The sequence below is a fragment of the Lygodium microphyllum genome, chromosome 1, assembly GCF_053477565.2.
Source record: "Lygodium microphyllum isolate KBCC chromosome 1, Lygodium_microphyllum_v1.1.10, whole genome shotgun sequence".
In the NCBI taxonomy this organism is placed as follows: domain Eukaryota; kingdom Viridiplantae; phylum Streptophyta; class Polypodiopsida; order Schizaeales; family Lygodiaceae; genus Lygodium; species Lygodium microphyllum.
The window spans coordinates 87,272,711-87,295,179 of NC_141135.1; the positions used below are offsets into that span (position 1 = coordinate 87,272,711).

Sequence of the window (22,469 nt, forward strand, 5' to 3'; positions counted from 1 at the left end):
TAAAATAATACAATTAAACCGACAAAAGTGAATACGTAGTAGTCTTCAGCTACATAAATAAATCAACTGGTTAGAAATCAATCCTAACCTTAATTTATTACGAGTGCGCACTCTAAACTCATAAATGTTTATTAATTTAATATGCATTTTACGGAATCACCCGCTATGGAATCACCCATGTACACACTAAATTAATGAAACGCCCGAAAAGGATAGGCGTCCCCATCAACTTCTCGCACAAAGAATCCACTTTGTGTATGAGCCCCGGTCATCAAAGTTTACGGAATCCACCGTAAAACCTCACGGAATCCACCGTGGAATATGCCTCCTGGCATCAGAGTGTTAGAGTGTGAGGGAGTGAGTGAGTGAGAGTGAGGGATCAAGAGGGGGAAGCTCTTCACCATCTCCTCTTCCCTTCTTCTCTTCTCTTCCCTTATCTTCTCTTGCGCGCGCGGCTATGGCGGATGGAGCTTGGAGATGGAGGAGGCTTGAGGATGCTTGAGCTAGCATCTAAGATCGTGGAGCTACCGGTGTGTGCGAGAGATAAGGCAACTCATAATGGCATCAAGGTAAGCTCACTACACTTGTAGGATCGACGGCGCGTCGGCTATGTGAGAGGTAGCCATTATAGCTCGCTTGGAACGCTTGAAGCAATAAGCCATTTGTGGGTCTTGGCGGTTGAGCAAAAGCTCCCACATTTTGGTTCCATTGTCAGAACCAACGGATTCAAGCTTGAGTGCTTGTGCGCCCCATATCAAGCATCGAAGTAAGGGACTCATCCCCGAAATGGAGCTTGAGATAGGTAGGAAGATTGGGTGTTTTGATCTTTGAAACAAGTAAGTGTTTTGGGTTAGTTTATTTGTCTGATGATTGGAAAACAGGGAGAAATCATTTCAGATTGTTATTTTTGATTCTCATTGCATTTATTCTAGGATAGGATTAGGAAATTGAACCCAGAAAGGGTAGGGTCTACTGTTTCAAATAGGGCAAAACAGGGCATAAATCATGCAAAAAATGGCAAAAAGCTTGCTTTGGATGCTTAATGTCGGCAAGTGAGTGATTGGGAGCGTCAAATTCTTGCCCGAGAAGGGGTTTAGGAGCCAAGAGGCCAAGGGAGAGCTCGTTTGCAACCATTGCAGTGAGAGAGAGAGAGAGAGAGAGAGAGAGAGAGCCCTGCAATGATTCGATTCGATCTCGTTGTTGGAGAGGTTACCGCTCACCCCAGGTATACCAATCACTTCCCTTGGTGCCTTAGCCGGCATCTGGAAGTTTGTGCTTGGGATGATTGCCTGACTTGGGAGATTCGATCGAAATCATCATCGCACGGCATTTGTCGCGTCGCGTTCGGCCCATCCGAATGGCCTTTGTTAGGCCGAGTCCCAGACTCGGCCCTCGGACCCGCCCATTCAGACCTCGACCCGGAAACCTTAATCGGCCCTCCACCCAACATTTGATTCGACCCGTCCGAGTAATGGCACTCGGCCCCTTGACCAACCAACACAATATTAGTGAGTTTGGGAGTCTCCCAATTCCCATTTTTTGAAAACTAAAAAGGTGGCACACGGATAAAATGCCCATAAGTTTCTCAAAACCATATGATCTAACCTATCATTGGAAAGCGTCTGAAAAATGGAATCTATTAAGATATAGAGCGCTCGATTTAGAATTATAGTGTTCAAGTTATGACAAATCCAAAGTTTTGGCCGTGTCCCAACCTTATGGGAAATTCCCATATTCCCCAATATGGTGTTAGTTACCCGACACTCGGCCCAAAGTCCACTCGGTCTAAACTCCACTCGGCCCAAAGTACACTCGGCATGAAGTCCACTCGGCCCAGGACCCGAATCCAAGTCACGCTACTCAAACCTCAGCCCGTGAAATTTTTTTTGCACTCGGACAAGTACGATTCGGCCCGTCCAAGTCACTCACTCAGTCCCTGCAATTCGGACCAATTGGGCCGAGTTTGTGTCTGCCTCAATTTCTCAGAAATTTGATCTGACCCAACTAGAGATCAGCAATGCAACCTGTCGTAAGCCCTCCTCACATTCAGAACTTGATTCTGGTGGATGGGGTAGACAAAATTGTAAGGCGTAGCCGCTTGATAGTTTGAGTGGGTTGTCGCGATACCTAGAAACCCAGAAACCTAGAGGTAACCCGCTGATCCATAAGACCCTGATTGAGCCCAAAAATGGCAAGGCAACGTAACCAAAAGGCCCTAAATCCCGTCTAGACAGCCAGAGAATTGATCAACAAAGCCTATCAGGCCCGAGGGTGCATGAGATACTTAGAGGTTGTTTGCCGCACTCACCTTGAATTTTCGCACTTGAAGCGCACTTAAGAAAAACTGAAAGCCTAATTGAACACAAGTGCACCAGAAAGAACACACGTGTGGAGTGGAGATAACTTGAGGACTATATTTAATAAGACAAGGAACTCACTCAGATAAGCCACTCAAGGAATCCACGAATAGGAGAGAACCCACAGACAGAGACAAACAATCAACACACCAAGTAGGACCAAGCAAGTGGCGCAAATGAAGGGAATTTGGCAAACCCACTCAACTTGATTGATAGCTTGGCAAAGCATAAGAACTCGACTATGGCAGAGGAAAGCTCAAACTGCAGGCCTAATGAGAAACTCGACTGAAGCATCTTTCGAGAGGCTATTCAGCAACTTGTCAGCAACTATGATGCGCACGCCTGGTATGAGCACTGTGGTCGGACATCATAGGCTATCATTGGAGACTTAAAAGAAGAGAGGAATCTAGCCCACAAGGCATTGCAAGGCATAGCTGCATACAATAGAGATCAGCAGGCCAGGAGTCAAAGGCAAAGCATGGAGTTGCGTGAGGTACAATGAGTGCTAAACTTAGTCGACAAAAACCAAACGGATCACGAGAGAGCCCTAGAAGGAGACTTAACGTTGAGCGAGCTTCTTATGAAGAGATTGTTAGACAACACCTCAGCAGAGCAAAGTGCTGCAGCATTGGCAACCTCACTACTAGCAGGGTCAGGAGCAACCCAAGGCTCTGAGAGCCAGTCCAAATTCCCAATATTCGCAAAGCAGCTTGACAAGTACCAACCCCATGACGACCCATACAGCTTTGTAGAGTAGTTCGAGCAAGTTTGCGAAGCCAATGGCCTCAACGACCTGACTCAGCATTCTCAAGCATTCGGGCTCTGCTTAGGTGACAAGGGCAAGACTTGGTATACAAGCTTAGATGCCGCAGAGTGGGCAAACTTCAATAACCTCAAGAATATCTTCATTAAGAGATTTTCCGAGCCTGGATACTCCGACAATCTGCTAGTACGACTGATGAACGTCAAGCAAAAGGAGAAGGAAGATATTCGCGATTATCTAACCCACGTAAGGAGCCTCTTCAAGAGAATCCCTACAGGTGAAGGACCAATTGAAAGAGCAGTTTCAAATGTGTTCACCAGTGGAATTCGAAGCGAGAAACTATATAACGCCTTGGTAGCCAACTCAAGCTTGCAGCGAGACATGCTAGCAAGGATCTTTGAGGAAGCTATCAGAGTTGACGATCAACTGAAAGAGAGGAGCTCCAGGAGCTCCAACTCAAAAGAAGCCATCTCGTGAGGTTTAGAAAGAGCATCAACCTCTAGTGAGCGACCAGCCCCATCATCTCAAGATAAGGGGAAGGCCATCGAGACGACTTGACTGATGTCAAGATGGAGATAGTCATGCTGCAAGACCTGTGGAGACGACCAACGTGGCCACACGTCCAATGTGTGTACTGTGGCAGAAACCATTTTTCGGTTGAGTGTCAAAATCCTTAGTCGAGACCTTGTGCTAACTGTGGCAGGTTTGGCCATGACATTATGCATTGCAGATTGCCCAGGAGACTTCTATACTCCCAACCATATGATCATCCTTACCTAGCAAATAGACCGCAGCCACTTTTCGGAAGGGGAGTTCCATTGGCCCTCCCTGTGCCTAACGACATTAAGTCGGCTGTCCCCAGGATGGACATAAACCCTATAGGTATACCTAGGCCGCCCGTTCCCTATGTGACCCATCCACCGAGTGACACTCCAATCCACTATGTGGAAGAGCCAAATGAGGAAGAGACTTACTTATACCATTATGTCTCTCATGATGATGAGGGCAACGTAGTCCTTATGGACTATTGACCAGTACCAGTGATGGCATTACGGAGAGGCCTAGGAGGGTAGACGCATGATCCAATCATCTGTTGGACTTGTGGACTTGTGGTCACCCAGGTCATGTCTCATCACGTTGCCCTGAGAGGGAGCAGTAGAACAGAGATAAAGCTGACCTAAGGTGTGTTGAGTGCAGAATCACCCATCTCTTCATCGATTGCCCAAAGCGAAAACCTTCTGCAAGTTCAACTGAAGTACCATTTGTTCCATTGGGGCTGTTTGGTGTCGAGAACCTTGATTGGGAGGCTACACCCATCCCGTTGCGGGTCATGACCCATTCCCAGACAAAGCAGGCCGGCATACCACTACTAGGACCCAGCAACCTCGACGCAGCCTCGATAGGGAAGAAGATCTATAGGCAAAGGAAGAGGAGGCCGGAGGCTAAGATCGCACTGAAAGCTGAGAGTGCTACAACTCCACCTATTGGAAAGAATGTCGCGGATGCAAAAACAGAAACTTCAGCCCCCAAGATGGCCCAAAAGGAAAGTGCCAAGGTAGGGGACCCGCATCCGAAGCACCAACTTGAGGCCGTAGAGAAAGTGAAGGACTGGATAAAGGAGGCCCAAGAGCACTTAAGGGACGCTGAGCCCATCCTAGAGGACGAGAGCAAGGATCTCACCAGCATGAACACGACAGTCTCACCCCCTCGACCAAGGTCAGGAGATGCAACTGCAACGCAGACAATACCCCTTAGGACAAGCCTTGATGCTGCATGCCCACAAATCAGTCACAGCCGTTGGCGACGACAATCCAGCATGGGAGAGGCAAGAGCAGCCGACAGCCTCCTTACCACGCTAGTAACCACCCCAGTGACGTTAAGCCTAGGATACATGCTTGAGCAGCATCCCACCCTATGGAAAGACCTTAAGCAGTGGGTCGAGGGGCCATAAGAACAGGCTACAAATCTATAGGATCAGGACGTAGAAACACAAATACCCAGTCTAATGTTACACTCTGTGCCAAAATCCTTGCATGTTAATGCTTTCTGGGAAGGCACCGAGATGCATGCAGTGTTACCAGTCCTAGCCTTGGGAGACACAACGAGAAAGGGGATCGTAGACACAGGAGCCGGGGCTAGTGTGCTAAGCCGTGTAGTCTTATAGACTTGGGGAAACCCACCTGTTGAGACTGCTCAGTTTAATGTCACATTAGCAAACGGCATGAGGGTGAGACTGTTTGGGATACTTAAAAACTTACCAATGAAAATTGCAGATATCGAGTTCTTTGTCGACTTTATAGTCATGAAGGGGGTGGACTACGATGTCATGTTAGGCCGGCCCTAGATGCGCAATGCTAGAGTTATTGAAGATTGGGATTAACGGCTTGATATTCTCAGGCAACAGGACAGAAGCTGTGTGGGTAGAGATGGACACTCGGAAGACCTCACCAGTCAACTTGGATGCCATCTCTTCAATGCTCAAGGGTGACAGTCAGGTCAAGAAGTCTTATGGGCCCCTGACCAAGTATATCCCATGCCCAGAGGATGAGCAGGATTGGATGTATGTCCTTGCTACAGTCGAGCTACCGTTCTTGGATCAAGAGGCACATGAGCAAGCCATCAAGATGATGGGCGCGGCTGACGGCATGCCCTCTATACCAGTTTGCATGATGGAAGGAACCCTACTCGGAAGACCTAAGCCCGTCACCTTCCAAGTGCTAGGCAACAAGAGAGAACTCGAGGAGGCCCTGGAATACTTAACAGACAAGTTGGATAACAATTTAGCATCAAACTTCAAACCACTCCACAATCTCTTAGGCGAATCTAAGTGGCAATGGACCAGGGTGAAAGACTTGAACCTTAGGTACAACTAGGCCTTAGTCCCGAATCAATGACAAGAGATGTACCAAGCCCTATGAGTTGATGAGCAGTTTGGTGCAGAGGACTCTGACGACGAGTACGAAGACTTCCAACCCTTCAGTGATGGAAGTGAGGGTGAGATGGATTCAATAGAATACGACATGGAGGGACACGAAATAGAAAAAATACGGGCGGATTCCAAACCACAAAAAAGAAGTGCCTACAGGACAGAGCGAGGAATCATGCACATAAATTGTGATCACACTTGGATAGAACACGTAGGAGCCATAAACCTTGAGCAAGCAGGCCTAGCTCAATCAGGAGCGACATCAGTACTTAGGGCAGAACCACCATCTAAACTGCGACCACCAGGCGAGACCCCCTCTTCTAGTGAAGACGCCGAGTTCGACTCTGAGTCAGTGGTAAGCTCGGATAGCAACCCAGAAATACCTAGCCCACCCAAGACCCGACGCACAATTGGGGACCTACCTGTCCACCTAAGGTGTAGACGATCCAAGCAGGGAAGGCCAAACCAACCCACGGACACATGAATGGACGAACAACGAAAACCATTGGACCTCCCTAAACGATTTACAAAATTCAAGAAAGGAGATAGGGTAGTGATCTTGTTAGGTGCCAAATGGCAGGGGCAAACGAGCAAACCAATCGAAGGACTAGCCAGAGTCAATGAGGTGAACTTAGCTCAGGAAGGAGATACACCCCGACCAATCTTCATTGCTAAGGAAGAAGAAATGAGTCTTGCCGCTCTCTTGTGAGAGTATGTGGACGTATTCGCATGGTCCTTGAAGAGGTTAAGGTAGACCCGAGTTTAGTGACTCATAACATACCTTGACGCCAGACGTAGCGCCAGTGAAGCAACGACCGTACCCAATGAATCTGAAGAATGCTCATGCTGTCAAGGAAGAGATTGATAAGCTGATGAGAGCACGATTCATTTACAAAATTGAGCACACGGACTGGGTATCACCCATAGTCATCGTGATGAACAAAAACGGAAAAATTAGAGTGTGTGTCAATTACAAGAAGGTGAACTCTACTACTAAAAGGGATAATTATCCATTTACATACACCGAGCACATGCTTGAAAGAGTGGCAGGCAAGGAGGCCTACAGTTTTCTGGATGGCTTCTCAGGATACAAATAGGTGTAAGTGCATCCTACCGACACGCATAAGACTGCCTTCACCACCGAGTGGGGCATTTTTGCTTACATAGTCATGCCTTTCGGGTTGACTAATTCCCCTGCCACCTTCCAACGTCTCATGAGCACCATATTTAAAGACATGCTTCACAACGAGTTGGAAGTCTTTGTTGATGACCTCTGCGTTCACTCCACCTAGATGGAACACTTGAACAAACTCCAAGTAGTCTTTGACCAGTGTCGCCTATATCGTCTCTCCTTGAACCCCTTGAAATGCCAGTTTTGGGTGAAGCATGGATGCATCCTCGGCCACGTGGTGTAAAAGAATGGCATTGCCACTGACTTCTCGAAAGTTAGGGTTATTGTCGACCTTCCACCCCCAACCAATTACAAGGGAGTTCAATGCTTCTTAGGCTATATAGGATACTATCGGCGGTTTGTGTTGAATTAGGCATTAATAGCTAGACCTTTATATAAGCTGCTGATTGTCTTTGAATGGACTGAAGCATGCCAATGAGTATATGAAGAGTTGAAGAAGGCTCTAACCGCAGCACCAATTCTACGAGCCCCAGATTGGACCATAACTTTCGAAGTGCATATCGGTGTACCTTAGGTTGCGGTTGGGCTTCCTGGCTTAGGGCTGGGGAAGTAGCAGCTACTACTAATGGACTGCTGCCTTCAAAGTGGATCATTGTAGTTGGATGGGTTCTAGTGGGTGATGGGTCATGCGACGATGTCTGTCGTTTGGGCTGGTAGGCTTGCTCGACTCTCTGAGGCATATGTGTGAATGGGCTTGATGAATGTGGGGCTAGGAAGCACTGCGGTTTATGGTTTTGAGGTTTTATGGGGCTGGGGGTGATTGGTCTTGGGGGTAGCATACGAGTGGTGGTCTTGGCCGTGTGGGCTTTAGGGATCTATAACCAAGCATTCCCCTCATAGTAGCCTTGCGTGTGCAAGAGGACTTTAGGGACCCACCTTCGCCTAATCATGCACTGATTTCTGTAACTGCGCCTTAGTGTCCTAGGTCTAGAGCTTTGGGTCTTATGAGGTCATGTGTGATGACTTCTAGGTGATGGTTGCAATCGTTTAGGCCTCCATTGGAAACTAGGCTGTTGATCCTTAGCTTTTGTCACCACGAGCAGCGGTTCTTGAGAGGTGGTGGATGGTGGTTGAGCAATACCCTTCTCCTTAGATTTGTATGCTAATAGTTCTATCGGTGGGCGTGCGGATTGTTCTGTCGCGCAACCCTTGCCGAAGGTGTATCAATGCAGATGTTGCCTATGGCGAGGTAAATGCACTACAACTCATAATGGATGTGGCAACGAGTTTACTTTTTGAAGATTCGCCCTAGCAGTGTCTTCCTGCCTGCATCCTCGGCATTTGGTAGCACGTAGAAGATCATTGGTACAATTTCAGACTCAATAGAAATGGCGGCCCTGCACTTACCAAGAAGTGCATAGGTGCGGCCCCCATATGGATGGCGTTAGTGGGTTGTAGTGGTGGTTTGCCAAGTTGGGTCCAATGATCGTGAGTGAAGACATTGAAGTCCGCTCCCTCGTCAATTAAGACATTGAAGACGCATGTTCACTTAGCAATGACCGTGATGTGCAGGTATGCAAGCTCCACGATTTCCTCATCCTCATCATCGATTTTGGTGATGGTGGCCACTCAGACCTTGAATGGTGGTTCCAACATGGGTGGGTCATGCAAAGGATGCATGGGGGGATAGTATTTCTTGACACGACTCCCATTGAAGAAGCCTATTCCTTCGTCGGCTAGAGTCTCGAGCTTGACGTTGCCGGTTCGGCTGATTGCACGGACTCTGAAAGGTCCAAGATCCCAAAACTTTAATTTTTGCTTATGCCTCTCAACTGAGTATAGGAGCACTAGGTCGCCTTGTTCGAAGTCGCGTTGCTTAACATGCTTGTCAAACCAGTTCTTGCGTTGTGCCTTCTCACATATGAGTGCATGAATGGCGAGAAGGCGAGTCTCCGAGAGGCATTCAAGGTCTACTAGGCATTGTGTCCATACCTCCTTTCCTTCCCATCGCTCTTGAAGTGCAATTCGTAGGCTAGGTACGAAGAATTCTATAGGGAGAATTGCTTTGGTTACATAGGTCATCCTAAAGGGGGTCTGTCCGCCGACGGCTGTTTTGTAAGCTGTTCGGTAAGCCCATAAGGATGCCATCATCTTGTTATCCCAGTCGCGCTGTGTGAGGCCGAGACTACCTTAGTTAGGACATTGACAAGAATCTTATTTGTGGATTCTGCCTAGCCGTTTGCTTGAGAGTAGTGTGGGGAGGATTTCTAATGGATAATTAGAAAGGTGGATAGGAGATGAGCTATCACTTAATTGATGAAGTGTGTCCCCTAGTCACTAAGTAGTTCAATGGGGCATTCGAATCGTGAGATCACCTGCTCCCACAAGAACTTGGCAGTCGTTCGAGCATCATTATTTCGTGTTGCCCTCACCTCTGTCCACTTCGTTAGGTATACGCACTATCCATCGTGTGACCGTAAATCCATAAACTTTTATCGGAATGGGATGAAACTTCACATGCACACTCACTAGGTGGCCAAGAGCATTTTTTTTTTGGGAAAAAAAACATGTAGACACCTGGTCTAAAGATTTTTTTGGAACAACTTTCCTACTACTCCAAATGCTAGACTTTGGACCACGGATTTGCATGCATTTTCTTTACAAAAAAAAAACAATTCGGGCTCTTGGCCACCTAATGAGTACGTGTGTGAAGTTTCCTTGCATTTTGATATATTTTAGTATTTTAAAAATTACCTCACACCAAAATCATGGATGGATTGATAATCCCCTTCCCTTCCCAGCTTGAGAAGAATCCTTCCTAGGATTGAAGGTTTTGGAGGTTGAGGACCTTTGGAAATGGGTCTTAGGAGTTATTGGCGTAGGAACCAAATGTAGAAATCGAGGTTGTACTCTAACGGAGTTGCGCGATCGAGATCAAAAGGGCGAGTGCCAACGTGTGTTATGTAAGTGAGAACATCTATTAGGAAGTCACCGGAGGCACCGCGACTAGCAATATGTAGCTCTTCCTCAGTCAGTATAGGTGATCAAGGTAAGGAAATCCCTTGATGTGCTCTTCCATGGGGTGGTCGCGAAGAGTGGTTAACATTCTATACGAGGTTAGTGCGATATAAGTGGGGTCGTACTTCGATGTTTTGATTGCGCGGCGCTGCTCTGCATTGTTCATGACTCGGCATCCCTCTACTTCCCATTGCAACCTAAGAGTGTACCAGTGCGGCAAGAATGGGGATTCAGTCTCAGCAAGTTTGGATAATTCTGCAATTTCTTGGTCGGTGATGGCAGAAGTGGTTCGTTGATCGTATGATGTGATGAGGCGCTGTTTGAGGGCTTGCTCTTTAGAGGCCTTGCTATTGAGCAATATAGTAGCGGAGTTTGCTAACTTTGCGAAGGTAAGTTCAAATGTCTCCCATGCACAAGGCATCGTACGAACTTTGGTTGCAGAAGGCTCGGGCAACAAGCCTAAGTTCAAGCGGTCGTAGCTCAGAGCTAGCTTTCTGAAGGTGGCATCAAGCCATCTAATGCAATCAACCACTTCATCCCCTGTATCTTCGGCTAGATCTGAGGTCAATATCAAAAATGATTTCCGCTCGTAGGAGGGTTTAAGATGTGCTGGTGATTGGGGTTAGATAGAACTAGAGCCTATGACAATGGATAGTTGTGGTTGTGCTTCTAAATTTGCTCTGGGGGCAGTGTTGTGCCAACTTGGTGAGCACAACCTAGATTATCCAGTAAGCTTTGCTAGCAGACAACTCATGGAGACGGAAATGAATTACTCGACGACGGAAAGAGAGGGCTTGGCCATGGTGTTTGCTATAAAGAAGTTCTGGCATTATCTATTGGCTACACCCTTTACCTTCTTTGTAGACCATCAAGCCTTGCTATACCTAGTGAACAAACCTTGCGCTACGGGATGCATAGCTTGGTGGCTCCTTTTGCTTTTGGAGTTTGACTTCTCTGTGGTTATACGGAAGGGAAATCAGCACTACATGCTGATCATATGTCACGCGTCCCCACAGGAGAACCCGCTGGAGAAGGCATTACCGATGACTTGCCAGATGCCCACCTCTTTAGCCTCTCCAGTGGAAAAGATTTATTCAAGGCCGATCTAACACCATATTGGGCAGATGACATAGTCCAAGTGCTTCAGCATGGACCACCTGAACGACCAATAGAGAAGGCAAGGCTGAGGCAAAATTCAACCCTACCAATTGATAGTAGGCTAGCTGTATCGCTTAGGGCAATATGGACTACTGCACAGATGCATGTGCAAACATGAGATGCATGACGTGCTCACATAGGCACATAGTGGGATTGCTTGTGGACACTTTACTGGAGACACAACGGCCTGCAAGGTGTTGCAGTCTCAACTATGGTGGCCAACACTGTTCCGTGATGCCGCACGACTTGTTAAGCATTGTGATGAATGTCAGCGGGACGAAGGTCCCAATCTACAAGGATCAAATGGATTTGACCCCAATCATTTCACGACAACCTTTCAAAAAATGGGGAATCAACTTCATAGGACCCATCAGCCCCGCTGCACAGTATTCTTAGGCAAAATACATCATTGTGGCCACATACTAAGAATCAAGAGAGATGAATCAATTAAAACCAATGAAAATCAAGTAAATCGCATAAGCACGTAGACAATGAGCGAGGTAGGAAAATGTTAAGAGAACTTTGAAATCAAGGGCAAAAAGTTAAAGCTGAAAGGGAAGACTCCACATTGGATAGGATTTTAATGCTCTCATTCAATAAACACATAGAGTCTTTCTTTTTTAGCTTATGACTTTTCTTGTGAATTGTTAATTTGAAAGCACTAATGGAAACTTGGGTTTATGACAGGAACAAAAGATATCGCAGCAAGACCATGCCCACCGACTTCCATTCACAAAAGAGGAAAGAGCGCAATACAACATCACTCTTGAGAGCCGCGCCTACAACCAGCTAAAGTTCTGAACCATTCACAACATAGAGGGTTTGGTGGCCAAAGAGGAAGCGGCCAGGAGAGTCATTGATAAATGCAACTTCATCAAGTATCTTGAAAAATCTGCGCAAGAACCTGACCACACAAAGTGTGTGGAGTTTCTCAGGTCTTACGACCCCGATAATGAATGCGGTATCGTCACGATAGGAAGGGGAAAAAATGCCAAATGGATGTAGGTTCGCTTAACCCCTGCCTAGCTTTAGGAAGCACACCCGCAGGAGGAGAGTCTCCAACTTCCAAGGCCACGAAAAGAAAGAAGGCCTAGTCCAAGGCCTCGTTCATTGCCTATGGAAGCATTTTGACTGTGCTCATCCAAGAGGCAGTGAAAGAGACGCAGGATGCAGAAGAAGGGGAAGGAGAAATGCCCAATAGGTCACCCCCTCATTAGGATCAAGAGAGATCCAGCGACAAGATCGAGACTAATAAGGAAGGGCAGGGGCAAGAAGAGCATCAAGCAAAAAGCAAGCCAAGGAACCCAAGAAGAAGACAACGTAGAAGAAAAAGAAGCCGGATGAAAGCCGTAGAAAGAAGAAAGAGGATTTGGAAAAGGCAAAAAGACAATCCCTCAAGGAGGCCGAGGAGAGGGAGAAGAAGAAAAAACAAAAGAAGAAGTCAAGAGGGCTAAAAAGGTGTCAAAATAGGAGGCTGAGAAGAGAAAAAGAGAAGAGAAGGAAGAAAAGGAGAAACTAGAGGAAGAGTACAGGAAAGCTGAAAAAGAAAGGCAAAGAAGAGCTACGGAGGAAGAAGAGGAACTAAGAAGGAAGGAGGAGGAGGACTTGGCCGAAGCCACACGACGGTCCATTGAGCAGCAGTGCAGGGCTGATGATCTGGGAGCCTAGAGCCCGCTGAGGGAAGAACGGCCTAGCTCTAGCACACAAGTACCAAAAGTCACTCCACCCGTTGTCCTTGAAGGCAAAGGCAAGGCCCCCCTCCATCCTATCCCCACCCTCATGGCACCCTCCACTGAACCAACCACCTTCACCCCTAGCATCCCCACCAGCATGGAGGTTTCCAACTTCATGGCCTGGATGTAATACTTTATTAGTAAAGAAATGGCCCAGGGAAAGAGCACAAAAACCACGGCCACGGGGCAAAAGAGACCAGCCGCAGATGTTGAGTCGAGACAAGACCAGAAGCGTCTGACATTGGAAGCCTCGACCACCCCAACCCACACAACAATGACGCCACCAGCCAGTTATGATGAGTACATTGCCGAGTTTCTCTCCCAATTCGAGAGGGCGAAGGAGGAAAAGAGGATGGCGGTGGTTGAGTTGGTGACGGAAAAGGAGTCAGTAGTTGCCATCCAGCTTGAGAAAACTTGCACAATAGCCATGCAACAACGACAGATCTTTGACCTCAAGCATAAATTAAAGGCCAAGGAAGACATGGAAGAAAGCTACAAATAGCAGCTCGAGGATGAGAACCAAGAACTGGTGCAGATGCAGCGGGAATACAAGCTCCTCTTGATGCAACATGGGGAGTTGGAGGCAAAAACTACCAACATCGAGTAAATGATGGAGGAACTAAATGCCAAAGAGGAGGAGAGGAAGCAAGAGAGGGAGAAACAGCAAAAGGAGAGTCCATGACCGATCAACTGCACCTGGGAAGGGAAGAGCACAAGAATATGAGTAGAGAACTCAAAGCCTAGGAGTAGAAGCTCATAACCCTTGCATAGAAGTAGGGGGAGAGCATGGAAGGAATGAACAAAAGAGCGGAGGAATGGGCCACGCAAAACGAGAAACGGGTGGACACTGGCACGTCGCCTTGCTTTGGTGGAGAAAGAAAAAATCCTTGCAGAAAGTAAAGAAGACGCCGCCGAGACAGCCTTCAGTGCCCAGCAACAAGCCTTCATCAACACATTACTGGACATGACCTAGCTAGATGGAAAGGAGTCGTTGGAGGTGGTGTAGAAAAAATTAAGCATCACATGCAGAGGCCTACATGCGAGGCTACAGATGCTACCCGAACCGTGGAGGTTACGTTGAGCGTTGAAGAGCAACGGAAGTACCTACTACTGGCTGGCCTAACCCCCAAGAATTGGATGCACTCGGCTTTGAGGAAGGATCACAACTAGAAGACCGACAGGGGGAGGAGGCTGACCTTGCATTCGTTATGGGGAGAACCAATGAAGAGATAATCCCACAACCCCCCTCGCCGCATGTTCAAGAACAGCAACAGATTGATCCGCCCTCAGAAAGACAAACCGCGCTAAGAGAGAGACTGAGAAAATTAGTTGAAGAAGCCAGGAAGCAGTTAAGGGCCAAACCAGTCGGGCAGCCATCCACACCCCTCCCACCATGCCCCGATGACCCCCTGCTGGATTCCACGTGGACCTAGTGATTTGGGAATGGTAAGAAAACAAAAAAGACCCCTTCACCTTTAGCTTTCTCATGCCTAACAGCCTGCGAAGGGTCCTACCGATCAAGGTGATGGAGGAGGTGATCGCAATTGGCGGCCTACTGGGACAAAAATGGCTGAAAGAAAGGGAGAGGACCCCCACCCTATGGGGAATGCAGGAAGTAGAGTTTTGGCAAGACAAGGTGTTCTAAATACCACATACTGTACAGGGCTATAACTGCCAACCCTTATGGAGGAGGCGAGTGTGCGATATTAGCATGCTCGCCTAGATGGCTTTTTGTAACACCCTGCCCTATGAGAGGAACGACCCCACATTCATGGGGTATCCTCGTAGGGTAGGAGTGGATTTTGTTGCCACCCTCCATGGGCATCATGATTTCCCCATCATCTACAATTCCAATGCCACCTCCGTTGAGCATGCTCTCCTTTTCAACTCGGGAAGCCTAAATACTTCCATGACGTGTTTTCTTGCGGACTTCTCTTCATGCCCCGATCCAGCCTTCATAACTACCTGTAACTATCTTAGGCTACTTAAGCTACTACTCAAGCAGGAGCTCACCCCACAAGAGCATGGCTTGCATCCCCTCTTTTTTGACCCTAACGCCATTGACAATTGTGCCATGGTACATTTAATGATGAGAGCTAGCCTTCTCCCCTCCTTTTTCCTAGCTCTCCTAGAGGATATGAATGACAGCTAGCTCACTAGGTGCAACCATCCCTTCCTCTCCACCACCTCCCTCCACGTCTGCATGAACCTCAAAGGGTACATGCAAAGCCATCAATTTTTGAGTAAATCCATCTGACCCCCTTCACCTAAATCAGACAAGGAAGATTAGGTACAGGCTGTTGTTCTACTACTATATTACCACCCAAAAAAAAAAACCAAGGAAGAACAAGCAGAACATTACACATGGAATAACCAAAACAGCTCACTTACACAAGCACTTAGCCCCACATAAAGCACAATCACTGCACCTAGGGGTCCTCCAGTTAGGCATGCCCGGTGGCTCCGTCGGCCGGCTCCGCCCCTAACCCCCTAGCCCCTTTTGCTCCCCCACTTCATGCTTAGGGTCCATCAAGGGCAGGAAATACATAGGGAGGTCCATTCACCTATGGTTAGACCTGTCACGCTAGGCCACTCGCACTGCACCTCTTGCACGAACGGGGTCCCCACGAGTGGGATATCACCCAGGCTACCTTGTGGTTAGAACCAACTCCCCATTCCCTCCACACGGGCACAATGTACTACACAATAAGATAGACACCCCCTCCTTAGGTAGAGCACTGCACCCTGTCCTTTCAAGCATCACCAAGGCGACCAACCACCAATTTCGGAGGCCCCCTTCAACCACTTGCCATCCGTTTGACTTCTCCAACCAACCTTCCTACCACGCTTCCACGAGCACCCGAGTTTACACGTCGTCCTGCCCTTACACGACTACTTTGCCAACTGAGTCTTCAACACCAACAATCGAAAGAGTGCCATGGGACTGGCACCCATCTCGGAGGGGGGTAATATTAACCCCAAGCCGAGAAGGCGAAAGAATGAATGAAAAAGTGGTAAAAAGATGGATAAGGACCAAAGACACGCAGGCAGCCTCTAAAGCTAAAGCCGGGGCCAAAAGCATAATTTTAAATAAAAGGCACTTCAAAAACTCAAAAAACTCTTGTAAAAGAGCACCAGGCTCCCTCCTGTGCCACTTGTAAAAGAGTAGTCGAATATAGGTCCAGGGCATGAAGCAAAAAGAGGAAATTAGAAAAAGGGACCTTGCCACAATGGCCGGTCATGTAAAAAAGGGATGGGTGCCCATGGGGTTTCAGGGTTTGTATATATAAAGTTCAAAAAGTGAATGGAAGCTCATTCTTCTAGTGTGTGGCTAACAAGAACTCTTCTCTTCTTCTCTTTTTCTCCTCTTCTTGCTTGTGTGTGCTTTGAGAGAGGGAGTGTGAGGGAGTGAGTGAGTGAGAGTGAGGGATCAAGAGGGTGAAGCTCTTCACCATCTCCTCTTCCCTTCTCTTCTCTTGCAGGCATGGCTATGTGGCTGATGGAGCTTAGAGATGGAGGAGGCTTGAGGATGCTTGAGCTAGCATCTAAGATTGTGGAGCTACCAGTGTGTGCGAGAGAGAAGGCAACTCATATCGGTATCAAGGTAAGCTCACTACACTTGTAGGATCGACGGCATGTCGGCTATGTGAGAGGTAGCCATTAGAGCTCGCTTGGAACGCTTGAAGCAATAAGCAGTCCGTGGGTCTTGGCGGTTGAGCGAAAGCTCCCACAGCATTATGTATGTTGGACTAATGTCTAGTTGTTCATTTTACAAAATCTGTTTGATATGCTCCTTTGCATCGGGACGCGCTTTCACATGGTGAGGATCTGTAGCATGTACTTGGATTTGTGGAGTGCACATCATATTCTCTTTTGGTCAGGTGGTCCATACAGACCTCTTCCATGTAGCATTTCTTAGATATATTTATCATCATTTGTATGAAATAGCACTTTGCGATATTTACAAACAGATTTTCATGTTTTTTCTAGCTCTTCTCTCCATAGTTCCATGTAATTATATGAGTTGTTATCACCGGTCTTGTACTTATTTTATGAGTTATCAATTTTGTGGTTTTAAGTAGTTTCTGTGCATGTCCTGATGAGGATTGCATATTCAATATGTAATTTCTTTACTAAATATTATTCAACACATCATATTGTGGCTGGCAAGGCAGCTTACTACCCTAACAAACCAATTTTTTTAATTTTTAATTGTTGTTATTTGCGTCGTTAATTTACTACACACATCACCATCTTAGTCGGTATGTGCATTGCAAAGTGTCGCTATTAGCATCGCTTTTACAATGCTAATAGTGACATAAATAACAAAACTATTAGTAATGAATCTGTAGAGACACCTATACCAATGATTTTAGCAATGATGAGGAAAATTATTTGATAAATATTTGCGTCACTTTGAACATCAAAATGTAGCTTGTATCTTATAGTGACTTTTGGCCCCTCCATCACTAATTTGTACAATAGACATCTAAGATGAACATGCTCAATCTAGACTAACCAACACACAAGCTTGGTTGTATTTTCCTATTTTCTCTATTTTGATCACCATAATATTTGCACCTAGAGCCTTGTGGGAGCTTTGTTATTGAAAATCTACCTTAATACTATGATCCAATGTGTCAACTTTAGCCTTTGCTCCACTCAAGAGTGTAACTAATTGGGCACCCAATGAATATGTCTTGTAGTAAGAAGGATAATAAAAATAGACTATTAATAAATACATATTTCTTACACAAGCATACAGATGGGGATAGAAACCCTAGGAAAAATATCCTAGTACTCGCTTTATTTTTGTACATAATCCCTCCCATTCTTGGATATATACATTGATCCCTTTTGTATAGCTCTTCTTAGATCCTCATACAACCACCTAAGTTTCATGAGGGTTAATAATGTCTCTAGGCCCTATGAGAGTACCCAGGTCATTGTTGAAGAGATACCCTGAAAGCTTAGCTTGCTAGCATTTGCTGCTCCTTTGCAACACTTATTAGATCGATCAATTCTCCACGACAATTTGATGCGATATAAAAAGGCTATTAATTTTTTAAACAAAAGGATTAACTATCATTTCATCCTTTCCTCAAGCTTGTGTGAACATTTCAAGCATTTGAGGGTCATACTATGGTGCCGTAGAGAGTGCGTGTCATTATTTTAAGCACCTACATATTCTATTACATAGACTAGAAATCCATTAATCAACCACTCTTTTGCCATGGAATCATTTAGAATTTTCTTTCACTAGAAGGGATAATCCTTCTAGTTAGCATAATAAAAGCATATTAAGAACTATAAGTAAAATGTACAAGTGCATCTTTTAGTTGGCTTGTAACACTATACTAGGGAATTTGGGAATTTCCATGCACTTTGGAAATCTCCAATACCTTTATTATTTGACCACATGGTCAAATCTTGTTGTCTTACTTAAAGGTAGAGTCAAATACTATATAAGCTATCTTTCCAAATCCCACTTTCAAATATGGATAAAGATTTAACCATATAGTTAAATATTTATCATTTATTTTGAAAATGAAACTTTAGGCATTCCCAAATTCTCTAATACAGTGTCTTGTACACATATCAAATGAAATATGCCTAACATCATGTGTATATCACACACAATAAGCATGAATATGAAGACACTTTTACTAGTGATTTTATAAGACTTAAACATAAATATAACCATGATATAAAACAAGATTTTATTGAGATTTTAGCATGCATGTAAACATTGCAAGCCCTATTTTTAAAAAGTAGGTAGTTATATGTTATCACAAACTAGATATAAAGTAATATGCATTGGGAAATCAACAACTTCTGAGAAATTTTTCCTTTAAATATAAGTTTCAAATTGCATAAAAAACCTTGAGGGGCACATTTGGGATCCTCTCTACTAGGAGATGACTCTCTCAAGATCCTCTTATGAAGAGGTAGGTGCAGTACATGGAGTAAGAGGACTTAACCCCTCCAAGTCAAGATGGATCCCTAGCTTGTCTTGTCAAAAATGACTAAAAATACATGATATTCCTATACAAAGGAAAATCACTCCAATCAATGAAGTATGTTAGGAATTGAGTGTACATCTACGCACACATGAAAGACATAACATAAATTACATCTTATTTTTCTAGCTTAACATATGTACTCCTTTCCTATACTATAGAACACAAGAAATAGGTAGACTTAACAAGCAATTATATTCCTGTTTTACACAACTACAATAAATCCCTTCATGCTAAATACACTATGCCTAAGGTAACTTTATTTAAAATAATATCTCAACCCCATTCTTATAGCCTTTTAAAAAAAGGTAATTACAATAACAAGTATCATTGATCATGGTTTAAATTGCTTGTTATCTATGTAGGCTTGTAAAAATGGATCTAATCTCTATTTATAACTATTTAAGTAGTGTAGGTCTACATTTCATTTCTACTTTTCATGCTTTTTACCTTCCAAACCCTTGTTGTTTGGCTTTGGTGTATTGTTTAACTAGTTTCAATACATTATCCTACAAGTCTTTCCATTCAATCTTGATGCCTTTTTCTATATTACCATCCTCTAATGGTTCTCTAACTATAGCTTAAAGTTTATGAATCCACTCTAGGAAAGATTGCTTGGTTACTCTCTCTACATCCCCTATAGAGTCCTCCTCTTTTAAGAGTCCCTTAAACCCAACCCATGTATTTTCATAATCTGTGTACATGGACTCTATATGGCTCTTGATTTAGTAAGAAACAATCTTGTTAAAATATATTGTCATATCATCTACTAGTAAACTGTCTAGCTCTAAGTTCTCTACATCGAAGACAAGGAATGTTGAAATATTTCAACCATCAAACTTCTTCATCTCTACAATCACTTCTTACAAAGTATTGATAATAGCCTTCCCATATTTAATCAATTGATAATTCCTCATGAAATCTTTGATATATATTCTCTTAACAACACCTTGAGCTTCAACTAGTTCTCCCATGCTGTAGAATCTAAGCTATAGGAATGTCACGTCAAGTTCATCAAATGATGGAGATTTGAAAGGTCTAGGCCTAAATTAGGGATTAAAGAAAAGATAAGATAGATAGAAGGAAAAAATATTGAAATAACAACTCTTGAATACATATAGGCAAATTATGACCATGATACAAGTACTATTTTCAACTTTATTAATGCTTTAAAAGTGATGAATCAATGATGGTGTTAAAGTTGATGTGATGACTAACAGAAGCAGTAATTATAGCGATAGATAAAGGGGAGTGAGGGAGATGCATTACACTCATGATGAGATTTCAACTTTGATTCCTAGAAGTCATTACATGCATGATCATTAGGCTCAAGAAATCACAATTTTTTTTGTGAAAATGGTAGAGCTCCAGAATTCAAATATTGCACTTGTTAAGCATCGTTCAAAGTTTAATGTGATAGTAAGAAATTTATATGAAAATGACTTGTCTGATTGATTGTGGTCATGGATAGAGGATTTGAGAAGCAAAAAACTCTCTAGGGGATCTTTATGTAGCTTGCCCAAAAGTGAGGGTAACTATTGTTGTTGTGCAAGATGAATACCATTTTTCATCCAAGATAGTTCTTCTTATCCAATGTTTTTGAGATAGCCATATTTCACTACTCCTTATATGGCAAAAAATTTGTTAGATGATGTACCAGCTCATGTTTGAGTTTGAATCAAAGATGGAAAAGTAGTTGTTAAGTTCTTGACTATATGTGTGAATTATCCCAAGAATAGAGATACGTTAAGGGATTGTCTGTTGCTACTAGATAGAAAAGAGTTTATAGAACCACGATTCTAGTGAGCATTACTGTAATTCCACACTATAGTCGTGTTGTGTGGGAAAAGCTCGCATGTATTGTAAGCACATATGATTTTTCTATTGGTTTTACTACATTTATAACAACAATTTCCATCTATTTTAAAAGGATCTATCTATGAGCAAGACATGAAGGTCGTATGTATGTAGGGTTAAGAAATCATAGGTTATTTGCAACAAATGAGTGTATTATTAGTTTGTTTGATGAGTTGAAATTTATGAATATAGTGGTTATAATTTTTCTAGAAGGTAAGAATACGGGTGCAAGTAGTGTGGTACAAGTTGGCTCATTGGACATGTTTCAAGAGATAGAAGACTTTAGGGTGTCTAAATGAAAGGGGTAAAATTGAAGCAATCATGGAAACAAAGTAGAAAATAGAGGACAAGAAAGTGAAACTAGTTAAAGTGCCTCTCCCACCAAAAAGTGATGAAATATGGAGATTGGTATCCAAGAAACCAAATTCAAGAAATCCAAAGGGCATCAGACAGAAATATAATAATGAATCATTGAAAGATCTAAAGATTGGATATAACATTTCTCTTGCTCATATGAGAAAATGCTTTGAAGAGATAATATCTAGGCATGGTAAGACTTTTTCATGTCATCCTTTTCAAATATGATGTATGAATCTATATGTTGTGGCACCAATGGTTCATTTTTTCATCGTGCACATAGCTTGGATCTTGTAAGTCTAATACTTGTGCTAAAAACTTACTTGTCTCAACTTAGAGATTTACTGAAATAGAATATTAGAATGAATATTTTAGGGTCTTCATTACTTTCATACTCAAATCGCTGGTTTACTATACCAAAGAAGAATGGTAGTTTGAGATTCATCCAAGATATGTAGCTAATTAATAAGGTGACTATTGGCAATGTTGTTGTAGCTCTTGTGTGTTGAGATGTAGAGAGAAGATATGTAGAGACGCAATAGAGAGAGAAGAGACACACCATATACACTCCCAAAGACTACATCATATTGATCACAATCTACATATATATAAGTGAGACCTAGTCTAGATAGGGTGAGCTATATATAGCTCAACACCCCCACTCAAACAAAGGTCTCTAGCTACGGATGAAAAAACCCTTGGGGAGCACAAGGGAAAAATACAAGTTCCTATATACAAATGTACAAACATGATCAAGAAGTATTATTGTGTGCATGCAAAGTGAGTCTGTGCATGTGAAGTGAAATTAAATATGTATATACAAAGATAACCAAGAGGTTTGGGGTATATGTGTATATGTGAAGTGTATGGTGCCTACAAGGAGTATGTACAATGGCACTACAATATCATAGTAGATTAATTCCCAAAGATTGAAGTTGAGATAGCTCCAAGTTTTGAGTGAAGTAGAGTGAAGTATGCTTCATTAAGTCCTTTGATGAATATATCTGCAGTCATCTGATCACTTGGACAATGTTCAATCATGATCAGGCCTTTCTTTACTTCATATCGAACATAATGATAATGCAGTACAATATGTTTAGACTTGTTATGTTGAACATAGTCTTTAGCAAGACTAATAGCACTTTGGT

General features: G+C 44.0%; 1 pseudogene; it reads left to right on the plus strand.

Annotated features, from left to right (window-relative positions):
* Positions 1–22,469, plus strand: part of LOC148041369 (ribonuclease TUDOR 1-like) — a 92,380-nt pseudogene that overhangs the window by 16,042 nt on the left and 53,869 nt on the right.